The following is a 15,715-nucleotide window of genomic DNA, read 5'->3' on the forward strand; positions in this document are numbered from 1 at the left end:
TTAATTGTGTTTATTCGAGTGTTGTAATTGAGTGATATTGTAATTGTAAGATCTTAATTTAATATTAATATTAAGCCTCAATGTTCAAATAAGTGATATAGTACTCTTATTTAAATAAATATAATTACCTCAAACGAATATATATTCAACTGCAAATTACAATATATAATACAACTTAATATGTAGAATACATACACATTACAAACAATAGGAAAGTGGGTTGACAGGCACGGTAGTGCCTATCAACATGCTAGTAAAGATAAAATTAGAAGTTATAAAATATGAAATAAATGTTTATTGGTATAAGTATATATAAAGAAGAAATTAGAAGTTATTACATATGAAATAAATGTTTAGTAGTATAAGTATATATAAAGATGAAAGTATAACTTATATTTTTGAAGGGCAAAATAGGAATATAGAAATTGTGTCATGGTGGTGGTTACACCATGTTTTGACTTTATATATAGTATAGATATAGAAGATATGCAACTTATAGTTAATATATTTGAGGTGGTTATATAGGATTATATGGTTTTTTTTAAATTAAAATTTTGAAGGGCAAAATAGGAATATAAAAATTATGTCATGGTGGTGGTTACACCATGTTTTGGCTTTATATATAGTATAGATATAGATATAATTAAAAATTATACTAGTGTGCGACGAACTTTTGTCAAGTGTGTGTTTGCTACATTCTTATTTAAAGTATTAAGTGATTAATTTTTATATATTTCATTTGTATAATAAAAATATATTTTTGTATTGTATTTACTTTATATTCTTTTTTTTGTCTTTATTAGAATGTATTGTATTTACTTTATATTATATTTTTTGTCTTTATTAGAATATGCAACTTATAATTAATGTGTTTGAGGTGATTATATAGGATTATATGGTTTTTCTAAAATTAAAAAAATTGAAAAGCAAAATAGGAATATATAAATTACACCATGGTGGTGGTTACACCATGTTTTGGCTTTATATATAGTACTAGTGTGTATAGTCACTTCGTGTCAGTCGGTGAATATTGCATGATACTAAATATTCAATTTTATATATTTCATTTTTAGAATTAGAATGTAATTGTTGTGTTTGGTGTACTTTATATTATATTTTTACGTGTTTATGATAATGTTTAATTTAAGGTGAGAAATGTGTTTAATTAATGTGTTTGGTGGTTGCTTAGGATTATATGTGTCTTTTTGTAAAAATTAAACAATGTTAAGGGTAAAACAGGAAGTGAAAATTATACTATGAGAGGAGTTATTTAAAGTTTTGGCTTTATATATAGTATAGATATAGATATAATTAAAAATTATACTAGTGTCCGACGAACTTCTATCGAGTGTATGTCGTCTACATTCTTATTTTAAAGTATTAAGTGATTATTTTTTTGTATAATTAAAATGTATTTTTGTATTGTAATTACTTTATATTATTTTTTTGTCTTTATTAGAATGTATTGTATTTACTTTATATTATATATTTGTTTGTCTTTATTAGAATATGGAACTTATAATTAATGTGTTTGAGGTGGTTATATAGGATTTTTTTTAAATTAAATATTGAAGAGTAAAATAGGAATATATAAATTATACCATAGTGGTGGTTAAACCATGTTTTGGCTTTATATATGGTACTAATGTGTACAAACACTTCGTGCCGGCCGGTGAATATTACATGATACTACATATTCAATTTTTATATATTTCATTTCTAGAATTAGAATGTATTTGTTGTGTTTGGTGTATTTTATATTATATTTTTGTGTTTTATGATAATGTTTAATTTAAGGTGAGAAATTTGTTTAATTAATGTGTTTGGTGGTTGCTTAGGATTATATGGTTTTTTTTTTAAAATTAAATAATGTTAAGGGTAAAAAGAGAAGTGAAAATTACACCATAAGACAAGTTATATTATGTTTTGGCTTTATATATAGTATAGATATAGATATATAGATATATAGTATAGATATAAATAGAAAAGATAGAAGATGGTGAGAAGAGAGTAGGGAAATAGAAATGGATTACTTCATTAATAATAAGAACCCAACAAACCCTCAATCAAGACTCCATGCTTATTCAACACACTAAATTGAGAAAATAAATATAGTTGAGGGACAAAAGTGAATTTTTGCCTAAAAATTTGTACAATTCAATCATTTAGTTTTTTTATTAACAAAGGAATTCAATAATATAAATAAAAATGATTAGGAGAACAAGTTGTACTACTATTCACATAAGCAATTAAATGTTACAATCAAGAAGATAACTAAAACAGTATAAAGTTTACTCCACAATAGAGTGAAGTGAACATGGAGACGGTTCAAATAGCGAAGATAAATTATATTATTTCGTTTAAGTTAAATAATATAATGTAATCATTATTTGAAAATACAAAAAATAAATAATTTTATATTCTCAAAAATATATAATTTTATTTTTTTATTCATTAAAAATGATTTCTACTTTTAAAAACGATTTCTTTATCATTAAAAAACATATTTTTTACAATTTTATCAATTATTAAACTATAATATGATATTATTATTTATAAGAAAAAGAAATCTAAATTAATTATTTCCTATTTAATTGTATAATAAAGTATTTATCATTTAAGAAAAAGTTAAACTAATTATTATTTAATTAAAAAACGTTATTTACTATTATTTATAAAAACAACAAAATCATTATATTAATTGGTTGAGAATTGTTTATTATCATTTGGAAGAAATAAATATTAATTTTTTTTTTAATTTTATGATGATAAAAAAGAAGTATTGATTTTTATTTTTTTAAATTAGAAAAATTCATTAAATCAAATAAATAAAAAATGAGCAAAAATCGACTGTTGAAAGGAAGAGTTGACGAAAATATCTATACTATATATAAAGTCAAAACATGGTGTAATCACTACGATGATATAATTTATATATTCATATTTTGCCCTTTAATTTTTTAATTTAAAAAAACCATATAATCCTATATAATCACCTTAAATACATTATCTATACTATATATAAAGTCAAAACATGGTGTAATCACTACCATGTAATAATTTATATATTCATATTTTGCCCTTCAATTTTTTAATTTAAAAAACCATATAATCCTATATAGTCACCTTAAACACATTAATGATAAGTTGCATATTTATATTTATCTATACTATATATAAAGTCAAAACATCGTGTAACCACTACAATGATATAATTTATATATTCATATTTTCTCCTTCAATTTTTTAATTTAAAAAACCATATAATCATATATAACCACCTTAAACGCATTAATTATAAGTTGCATATCCATATCTATATCTATAATTTATAATCTATATTTTACTATATATAAAGAGAAAACATGGTGTAACTTTCACCATGGTGTAATTTTCACTTCATATTTTGTCATTCATATTATTTAATTTTTTCAAAAGCCATATAATTATAATTAACACCACCAACACATTAATTAACCATATCTCTCACCTTAGACTAAACATTATCATAAACACACAAAAATTATAATATAAAGTACACTGAATACAACAAATATATTCTAATTATAAAAAATGAAATATATAAAAATTAAATATGTAGACCATGCAATATTGACCGGGAGGCACGAAGTGTCTGTACACACTAGTTATATAAATCGAAAACATATTATAACCACCTACATGACATAATTTTCACTTAGTTATATTTTCCTTATAATTAATAATTATTACAATGTATTTCGAAACAATAAAAAATATAAATGGATGTTAGATGAAGTTACATCGACTAAATATATCAAACTATGCACTTTTTAATAATATCAAAATTCATTTTTATATTTTTTATCAAAAAATTATAATATTATGTACAAAAAAATGACATAATTTTCTAAAATGAAATATATAAAAATTAAATGTTCAATACTAAAAAATAAAAAATGCGGGTTGACAGACACAGAGTGACTACCAACACGCTTGTATATATAAAGTCAAAACATGAAATAACGTAACTACCACTATGGTGTAATTTTACTTTCCTATTTTGCCATCAACACTTTTTAATTTCTACAAAAAAAAACTATATAATTATATATAACTACCACTAACATAATAACATTTTCTTTCACCTTAAGTTGAACATTATAATAAAATAAATTTTTTAATTATAGTACACCCAATAAAAAATACAATATAAAATACATTCAATACAAAATAGATATTATAAATCTCCAAAATAAAATATATAAAACTTGAATAATTGATATTATAAAATTAGAATATGGGTCGACAGTGACGATTCTAGGATTTAGAGGTAGGGTGTGCAACATAGGTTTAAATTAAAATAATAAATATCATCAATTAAAAAAATGATAATATTGATGTCAAAATTTAAATATATTTATTCAAATAAAATATATATTTCATAACTAATCTCTATGTGATTTCATATTTTGAAATTGTTGAAATATATTTACTTCGTTGTTGAACACTTCTCATCAATTTTAAGTCTCTAGATAATTATTCATTCATGCATCTTTCATTCGATTACACAATCTATCTTTTACAATTTTCATAGTTGGAAAAACTCTTTTTAAAATTGTATTGTTAACATCAAAATAAGATAAATTAATGAGAAACAATGTGTTTTCCACCTCCAATCAACTTATCTTAAGATTATTTATTCATTTCAAATAACCAAATTCCACAGTATTTTGTAAGTGGTGAGGAAGATTCGAGCGTGGATTGCTCTGGATTGGGTTGTCGTTATTAAGCATATAGACCGTGAAGCTAATAGTGTGGTTGATTCTCTAGCTAAGAATGGATCTCACTCATCTGTTAATCTTATGGTGAGGAGTACGACTCCCTTGGAGTGTCAAATGCGGCTTCATCTTGATCGTTGCCCCTCTGACTAGTTTGTTCTCTTTTATTTCCGATGTACCAAAAAAATTCCACAATATTAAACATATCAATGATATACATCTCAAGTTGATTATCAAACATCATAAAATCAGTTGAACAAAAAATCATGTGGATAAAACTTGACAAATTCAATCAGTTTTGTCATATCAAAACTAGAGAACAAGTTAGGTAGACTCAAACAAGACATACAAAGAAGCAACTGAGTATTTGTCTTGGATATTCGATTTTGAAGTTCCTCTAGTGTTAATAATCGTGATCCTTCCTCCATCAATAATGTAATGGTCATTTTTCATATTTTTTCAAATTAATTAATAAATTATTCATGCTTATTTGATTTTCATACGTTCTTTATTATTAAAGAATATATTTGTTGTTATTGTCGTTTACTTTTCATTATTTAATTATTATTACTTAGTCAATTATTAAAAGATAATATTTATCATTTTTATATAAAAAAAGGAAATTTAAAATTTAAATATTATTTACTTAATTTTAAATAGAGTAAATTACACTGACACCCCTTAGTTTTAGTAAAACTACACATATCATCTCTCCATTTTTTACACATACAAACAAACCCCTAATTTTGTACATATCTTACCTTCAACATCCTTATGTGAGAAATAAGTGATTTTTTGAAAAAAAGAATGATAAGTGTAATTAAGTTAAAGAAAATATTGTATATTGTACAAATAAGTGAATAACAATAAATAACAGACAAGTCAATACATTTTCATTATTTTTGTTCGTTAGAGTATAGTATAAGAGTGATTTAAATATATCTTTAGAATTATTTATACATCTTATAATGAACAAAAAATAATTAAAATGTATTGACTCATATAGTATTTGAATTTGTCTCTATAACATATCATATTATGTTTAACTTAATTACACTTATCATCCATTTTTATTTAAAAGATCATACTTATTTATCATACAGAGATAGTCAGTATAGTGAATGTATAAAAATAAGAGTTTTTTGTAGGTGCAAAAAAAGGAGGGGTGGTCTACGTAATTTTATTAAAACTTAGGAGTATTAGTTAATTTACTCTTATACATAAAATATTTATTATTTCTGAACATGGTAAATTAATTTATATTTATTTAAAAACATTATTTATTACTAAATTATTTGTTTAAGAATTTATTATCATCATTTATATAAAAATAATAATAAAATGAATTTTATTTATATGATGATAAAAAAATAAATATCATTAATATTTTTATAAATTGAGAATTTAATTAATTAAAATAAATCAAATAAATAAAAATGCATAAAAATAAAATGTATATGTCATTTAGCACACCTTGTGATTATGATTAAAGAAACATCATCAAAATGATGAAGAGGAAAAAGAGTGACAACAGGAATTTTGAACTATTTCATTGAGTTAATCTTGTGTTTTTCAGATAAAGGTCAATGGGTTTACTTATAGTTGAACATTATAGATTTACAGATATATAATGTGCCATTTTTTAATAGATAAGATTGTTATCTCGTATTTTAAAATTTCAAAAACAACTTATAACTTTCCTATCCCTAATTCAAATTAATTATTCCTTCATATGTTTATTATTTTTTAAGATAGAAAAACAATGTTTCTTTTTTGAATTTGTTAATTAAAATAAATACATTGATAATATTGAGAAAATGAATATAGTCTAGGGGTAAGTAATATTTTGCCTAAAATATTGTACCATTCATTAATTTAGGTTTTTTATGAGCAATTGAATTCAATAATATAAATTAAAGCGGTTAGGAGAACAAATGATACTTCAATTCATATACACAATTAAATGTTATAACCAAGAAGACAATTAAAAGGGTGTAAAATTCACTCCACAAAAAAGAAACAAAATCTAGGAAATCAAGCACAGAAAAGATTCCAAGAATGAAGAGAAAATAATTTCATTCTTTTAGGTTAAATAATATAAAGTAATGCTTATTAGATAACACACAAAATTCAATAACATTATTAATAGTCACAAGTCGATTAAACTATATAGATTTTTAATAATATAATAATGTAGTATAATTGTTATTTTAACATTTTAAAATTGTAATATATGATTCTTAATTTTTATTAATTAAAAATGTTTTCTATTCAAATATCCTCATACATTTCTTCAATATAAATAAGCATTGTGGGTAAGCATTGAAAACACACATTTTTGTTAATCATACTTAACATAAGCTCAATGGGTGCCAATTTTCAATCAAAACCTATCTCTTGGATTTCAATCATATGCTCCATAATATTGTTGTTAACCTACTTCACAACTCCATCATTGTCTAACGTACCTGGAAGCCCCATTGTCTATCTAAACCCATATAAAGTCCTTGAGAACAACAACCTCCCAAGAGGGATTCTTCCCTTAGGTGCAACTGTCCATGTCTCTAACCTCTCCAACAAATACACTATCGATCTAAAAGGTTCTTGCACTGTCGAAGAACATGGCTTGAAGTTTGATCCATCCATAACATTTGTCATCAAGACAGATACTTTATTTAACTTGCAAGGAGTTAAGGTGAACGTAACAACTAATGTAAAAGGAGATAAGGCGAAGGTAATATATAAATTGTTAAATGTTGACAAAGTGATTCGTATTAAAGACAAGCTTGAATTTAGAGCTGGGGAATTTAGTAGACAAGCTTTAGTTACTGACTTCCAAAATAGTCCAAGATGTGTTTGAAATTGTCTTAATTATAAGACAATTAATATTAAAGAGAACAAGTTATCAATTCATAATGTAAGAGTTTTTTAAACTATCATTATATTATTTAAAATAATGTATTGACGGTGTAAAGAATTTTAAATTGTATTATTGAATCAAATAAAGAGATAACTTTATGTCAAAAGTCTTGACATTTCCCACAACAATATTATATTTTAACATATTATCTATTACAAGATTATTTTCTTACTATTGTTGGGTAATAAAAGTCATGGTTATTGAAATAATACGTACCTTACTTAGGAAATAACTAATTTAAAGTGCATAAAAAGACACATATTCTTTTTATTTTGTATGTGCTAAAAAATCTTTACTCTGAATATAACAATTGATATTTATAGTTTTTCTATATTTCTTTTAAGAAGTTCACATAAAGGAAGTTAATAGTGAAAAATAGTGTATTTAATAAAATAAGGAAATATTTTTTTGTTTTTCAATGTTAACTTATTTTTTTTCCTAAACATTAACCTAAGGTATTGAATTTGGATGGTAGGGAAGAGTGGATGTATTGGGATGATGGCACCAGTATTTTACTCTCTCTTAGTGTATTAAAGTATAGTAATATGCCCCAACTTTTTTTCCTACATATTTATGTTTGTATTACATTTTTTTTCCATCACAGCATAAATATTGGTACTTGGATATTATCTTGCCCTCACTACTAAACATTTTTATCTAATATTGCTTCACCCTAAGGACTGTAATTCATCAACTGACAATATATTTGATTATATTAAAGGAGAAAAACAATATAGCACCATTGTTGTTGCTCTAGATTTTTTCATCACAATCACCGATATCTTTGTCGCCACCATTGTTGTGATTCGCCTACGCCACTACCACCAACAACCCCCACCATTATTGATTTTGTGATATCCACTTTCACCATTGCTAGAATCACCATGGTTTTTAATATTCACATTGAAACCAACAACATTATATCCTAACTACAAGTAAATCATGGCAATTGACATGCCTCGATTGTCACCTTCATTATCATTGATACCACCAATTTTTGAGAAATGAATTTCGAATTATAATTTTATACTATACTTTATTTTTTACATAATTCAAACATAGAATTTATGATTTCATCCATTCCAATTTCAAAATTATAGCTCCAATTTTATGGGCCAAACTGAGCCTCGTAAACTTGGTATTCAATTGTCCTTAAGGTAGGTATTGATTAAGGGAAAATATTTTTAGAGTAAATTAAGTTGATATCCCTGAGTTTTAGTAAAATTATATAAATCACTCATTCATTGTTTAAAACTTATACAAATCATCCTTAATTATGTATATATATATTACATCAACTACCACTGTAGGAGAGATAAATATAATTTATTAAACAAAAAAATGATGATGAGTGTAATTATGACAAACAAAATAGGGTATATTGTGAAGACAAGTCCAAATAATATAAGAGTTAATATCTATTCATTATTTTTGTTTCGTTACAAACTACATCATTAATCTAGATGAGATATTTAAATCACTCTTAAGCTATATTGTAACTAACCAAAATAATGAATAGACATCTACCCTTATAATATTTGGACTTGTCTTCATAATATAGCATATTTTGTCTAGCTTAATTACACTCTCATTATTTTTTGTTTAAGAAATTACACTTATCTCTCCTACATAGGTACTTAGTATAATGTACGTATATAATTAGAGATTGTTTGTGTAGGTTTAAAAAAGGGAGAGATAATTTATATTATTTTATTAAAAATGGGGAGATTCGGTTTTGTCAGTTTGAAGAAGGTCGAAGATGTGGACAGATTGACCTCAAATTTGTCAAATGTTTGGACTGGTCTCTTCAAAGTCATAGTCAATGTCGCAACCCGCTTTTCGGTCGGAAGATCGACTTTACGACTTAAGAAGATGCGAACTCGATTTTTATCTCTTTCAATTAATTTGTAGTCGCCACTACTTTTTTTACGTTAAAACGTGAAAAACTCTCTAATAAGCCCAATTAGGATAATTTGGTCTTTTGAACTTGATTTTTGAGCTTGAGAGTCGATTACAGATTGGGGAAGGTACTAGCACTAAGTTCGCCCATAATAAAATGGTACCCTTGCTAATCACATGGACTTTTATACGCTTAAAAATTATTTATTAGAAATTTAACTATCAAAACAAAATATATTATTTTTTAGAGAATAATGAATCTCCTCATATCAGAAGATAACTTATTTCCTCTTGGCAGTAAAATTGTGACATGTGTGCTATTTTGTTTATTTTTTAAAATATTTTTATAGGAAATGAAGAAACATAACACATGTCATGATTTCACTGACAGAAGAAGATAACTTATCTCCTTATACCAGGTGATACTCCATTCCCTATTTTTTATTCTTGTGTTTGATAAGAGTTTATCTCACTCCTATGTAACCCTGAGTGCAATAGGATAATCAAGACAATGAAGTTCTAGTTCGAAGGTTGTTTGATTGGTTTAGTTGAATGTTATTGATTTGAAAATGTCGATTTTGTATTGATAGAGTTGGTGGAGTTCATTTTGTGGATTTTGAAATATTTAGTATATGACTGTTTTAATTCAACGAAATTAATAGCTTAGAGATGATGTTGGTCGTAGATCTTCTTCCCATTTTCAGGGAAGTTAGAGACAACTCAAACAATGACAATACTATTAAAATTTCATATTTAATTAAGTGATAAGATGATTTTGAATTATTTAAATAATTAATAGCTTAGAGACGGTCTTGGTCACAGACCTTCTTCCTATTTTCAGAGAAGTTGGAGACAACGAACCATATTTTACTATAAAAATTCCATTTTTATTTAGATGATGAAATAATTTTGGATTATTTTGAATATGGAATTAATAGCTTAGAGGAAGTGTTGGTCGTAGATCTTCTTCTCATTTCCAGAGAAGTTAAAGAAAACTCGAACCATAACATTCCTATAAAAATTCCATTTTTTATAATATTTGTTTGGGTGTCAAAATATATTTGATAAATATCCACATTTGTTAATTGATAATTATGACCTATATTTTTATATTATTGATAATGGGATCCATGTATTACTAATTACCATCTTGGAATTATGAGAGATTGATTCTTTATTAACATTAAAATGATATTGTGTAAGTATGAAAATAAAAATTTAAGCATAAAGGAAAAGAAGATACGATACTTGTGTGTCAAATTTTAAGTGAAAGTGGTCATCCTCTTAATTTCCATAAGCACTAGTCTTGGCCCTTGAACAATTCTACACTTGTATTATGGGACATTCCCAAGATAAGCTGCATAGCTTCCAATAGAGGCTTCAAGTATTCCAAATGAACCCTTTTTATAAGATGTGGTTCTTTCATCAAACAATTCCAACCGTTCAACCCTCTATCTCCCTTAAGCATCAACAATTCACTAATACTCTCACTAAATTCCATGCCACATCCCTCTATCACCTTTGATTCAGAAATGTGCATATATCAACATCTCCAATTCACTAATATTCATTTCTGCACAATTTCACGTAAGAAACATTTTAAAATATTGAAACTCACATCATTTCATTGAGAATATGAGCAACAAATTAATTATGGTAATTTAAATATTTTTTATCGGATGAACTAGTATTTTGAGATAATAATAATTATGTATTGTTCTATGTACTAGTTGGATTTCATTTCAATCACTTTCAAATTTTGTACAATAATAGTTATATTTTCCTCCCTTAGGCTATGTACATTGGCACATAGGAATCACTCCAAACTAGTCCAAAATTTCTAAATTCATGTTACACTCTATTCAACATAGAACACATAGCCAAGTCTAGAGTACCTAAATATCTATGCCATGTGCTTCAATCAAATAATGTCTAAATAAATGGCACATCCAAAGAACATGACCCACAAGCACTGTAACAGTTCAGACTGAGAGAGGCGAATCCATGTGAAAGATAATGAAGACATAGAAGACACAACTTTTAAGATTATAAATAAAATGGAAAGCATGCAATGCAACACCATCTAGTTCTGCAACAAAAGTGGATAATGAAAGACACAACTTTTTAGGTTATAAATAAAATGAGAGAGAAGGCACCATTATTTGGACAAACACTTATATTTATTAAAGTATTTGAAAAAGAAAGAGAAGCATAGAAACAAACAGACAAAAGTAAGTACATTATGGAATCTAACTTTATTTTAAATACATTCCATTAACTTTATTAAAAATATGCATATTAATCATAGAATTAAATATCTGGACATTGACAACACATCATGTATTAAGTTTTTTACATTGTCAACACATCATGTATTACTTTTCTTTGAGAGTCAATGGTAATTAATAAATCAATGATGAATGATTTACTGACAGTGTAAAAAATATTTACATATATATTAAATCCTCAATCATAATGTATGAAAGCTACAAAATGTTGAAGCTCCAACTTTCTTTTGGTATTGCTTTTTAACTTCAACATGAAACTCATTCCATTTTTTATTTACAAGAATGCCCATTGCACTTGCATGGGAATGAGTTTCAATCAATGGGCAAGTTGGTCTTTTCCTCATCTGATATGGGTATTTCTATAATTTCATTATTTCATGTTGTTGTAGTTGTAAGTCCATCTTGATTATAACCTGATTATATATATATATATATATATATATATATATATATATATATATATATATATATATATATATATATATATATATATATATATATATATATATATATATATATATATATATATATATATATATATATATATATATATATATATATCCATCTATTGATATCTTTTGGTACAATTTAGTGACATTTTTAGGTGGGTGAAGATGCAGTGCCTAGTGAGGTACAACAAAGGTTCAACATCCAAGGTCACACACATGCAACAAAGGTGACATTTTCTTGTTTGTAGGTTCTGTTTCCACGAGTTAATGTTGTTGTTGGCTTTCAGGAAGCTGTTGAGGAATGTATTGTAGTTGGTGGCGAGTGTACACTGCTGAGACTTGCATCAAAGGTGGATGCAATCAAGGATACCCTTGATAATGATGAGGAAAAAGTGAGTAATTTATTTGATTTCTAGACAAGTTTCTTGAATCTGAAGATATTTTTGTTTTGGGTGCTTTAGATTTTCCTCAGTGAGTTGTTTTATGACTATGATGTGGTCTGCTAGTGAAGAGGGTGGTCGTAAGGAATGGGGTGCAGGATGTTGTGGGTTTGAGTCTCACCATCAACAAAAAATGGAGTTATAAGGTGGTTAGATGGTAGGGTGTAAGAGGTTGAGGGTGAAGTCTCACCCCAACAAAATACTAATATACTAACAATTGCTTGCTGACAAAAAAAACTATAATGTTTAATACTGAGTTTTACAACGGATTATGGCCTCTAAATTACAACATTGGATGTCCTGCAGGTTGGAGCAGATATTGTTAAATGAGCTCTTAGTTACCCTTTGAAATTAATTGCCAAGAGTGAAGGTGTAAATGGCAGTGTCGTCAATGAGAAGGTACTAAGATTTTCTAATTTGGTAATTTCTTTGCTCAGGTAAATGTGTTTTATTAGCATATTGTCATTCATTAGACAATTGACTTATTGATTATGAAAATAATACAATAAGGGATAAGATGAAAAGATGTACTGACTTTTATTTATCTACTAAAATAATCAAGTGACAATGTTCTCTTAATTAAAAGTGTTTTTGATTTAATTTGTTGCTACACCTGCTAAATTGAATGTCTAAAAGTTTAATATTAAATGACATTAAAGTGCATGTGTGCCAAAAGCATTGTGGGACTCCAGATACAGTAATAAAAGTGTAAAAAATTTGAAAGTGATTGAAATGGAATCCAACTAGTACATAGAACAATCTACATAATTATTATTATCTCAAAATACTAGTTCATCCGATAAAAAATATTTAAATTACCATAATTAATTTGTTGCTCATATTCTCAATGAAATGATGTGCGTTTCAATATTTTAAAATGTTTCTTACGTGAAATTGTGCAGAAATGAATATATGATATATATGAAGGTAGTTTACAGAAGCTGATACTTTTGAAACATGAGTCCCTTTTTGGTTGTCATCTAGTATAATATCTTGGATTTTGGTTTGAATTGCATTAATGTACTAGTTGAATTCCATTACAATCACTTTCAAATTTTGTACACTTTTATTATTGTGTCCGGTGTCCCACGATGCTTTTGGCACACATGCACTTTAATGTCATTTAATCTTAAACTTTCAGACATTCAATTTAGCAGGTGTAGTAACAAGTATTTCCTCTCACTAACAATTAGCCATATTTGTTGTCTCACTTTTTGTACCATTTCATATATCATCATCTCTAATTGGTTAAAATAATAATTTAAATTAAAATTGTAATTATTAAATATTTTTCTGATCAATTATATTTTCGTACATAGAGTAAAACAAATGCCTCAAAAAACATATGTGGAACCTACATACATACCATGATATATATGTGGACCTATGTTCCATGTGTGCCTCATGTGACGTCAGAATCAGATCAACCACGTGAACTTATGAAAAGTAAAGAATGCCTACAAGTGCAACACTTCATTACATTCCACTCAACATTAAATTATTGCCAGCGCCACAAGAATCTTACAATAAAACAAAAGGAAAATGTTAAAAACTGATAAAGCTTTTGAATTTGGGAAGAAAACTGACAAAAAGACAATAACTCTGGTACATAGATAAGAACGATGTAATATACATGTACTGATAATGACAATATAAAAATTTATATATAGTTAATATATCTTTTATCATTCATTTTTTTTAAGTGAATAATATTATAATGACAGAATAAAAATCCCTTGCATTATGAATATATACATCTTTTTTTCTAAGGTAGATAATATTATCTTATCCTAGCTACACTGTTATTCCTACATCACTTTATAGTTATCATCACCAAATTGAAAGTGATTTGTTACGTATGAATGAGATGAGTGACCCAATCTTCCCATATTGACTCTCTCTTGTAAATTATAGGTTGTAAAAAGTTGAAAGTGAAGTTGCATTGAAAACATCCCAATCATATGTGACTTTCTCTTTCTTAATTAATGCCCATGGAAATATTTTGGGTGGTGACATTTGTCACACGCGTGACCCAAAATAAGCTATTAATTCCATATTCAAAATAATCCAAAACTATTTCATCATCTAAATAAAAATGGAATTTTTATAGTAAAATATGGTTATTCGTCTCTAAGTTCTCTGAAAATAGGAAGAATAACCATATAATTTGAAATGGATTAATTCTTAACACATAATATGAGAGAATATCATTGATAATATAAAAATATTTGAAAGGAGAAAAGAGTTAGTGACAATTAATAATTGAGAATAAGACATTTCTTCCTTATACAAAAAAATAATTTATGTCATTCAACTAATAAAAATATAATATATATATTGTTTTATTTTGTTTTGAAAATATTTTTATATAAAATAATTAAATAGGATATATAACATAATTTTATTGGTCAAATGAAATAATTTATTATCGCATCAATAATTTCAGGTGAGAAGATTGGGTCACGGGTGTGACAAATGTCACCACCCAAAATATTTCCATGGGCATTAATTAAGAAAGAGAAAGTCACATATGATTGGGATGTTTTCATTGCAACTTCACTTTCAACTTTTTACAATCTAATAATTTACAAGAGAGAGTCAATATGGGAAGATTGGGTCACTCATCTCATTCATACGTAACCAACCACTTTCAATTTGGTGATGATAACTATAAAGTGATGTAGGAATAACAGTGTAGCTAGGATAAGATAATATTATCTACCTTAGAAAAAAAGATGTATATATTCATAATGCAAGGGATTTTTATTCTGTCATTATAATATTATTCACTTAAAAAAAATGAATGATAAAAGATATATTAACTATATATAAATTTTTATATTGTCATTATCAGTACATGTATATTACATCGTTCTTATCTATGTACCAGAGTTATTGTCTTTTTGTCAGTTTTCTTCCCAAATTCAAAAGCTTTATCAGTTTTTAACATTTTCCTTTT

Source organism: Lupinus angustifolius, chromosome LG19 (genome assembly GCF_001865875.1).
Source record: "Lupinus angustifolius cultivar Tanjil chromosome LG19, LupAngTanjil_v1.0, whole genome shotgun sequence".
NCBI classification, from domain to species: domain Eukaryota; kingdom Viridiplantae; phylum Streptophyta; class Magnoliopsida; order Fabales; family Fabaceae; genus Lupinus; species Lupinus angustifolius.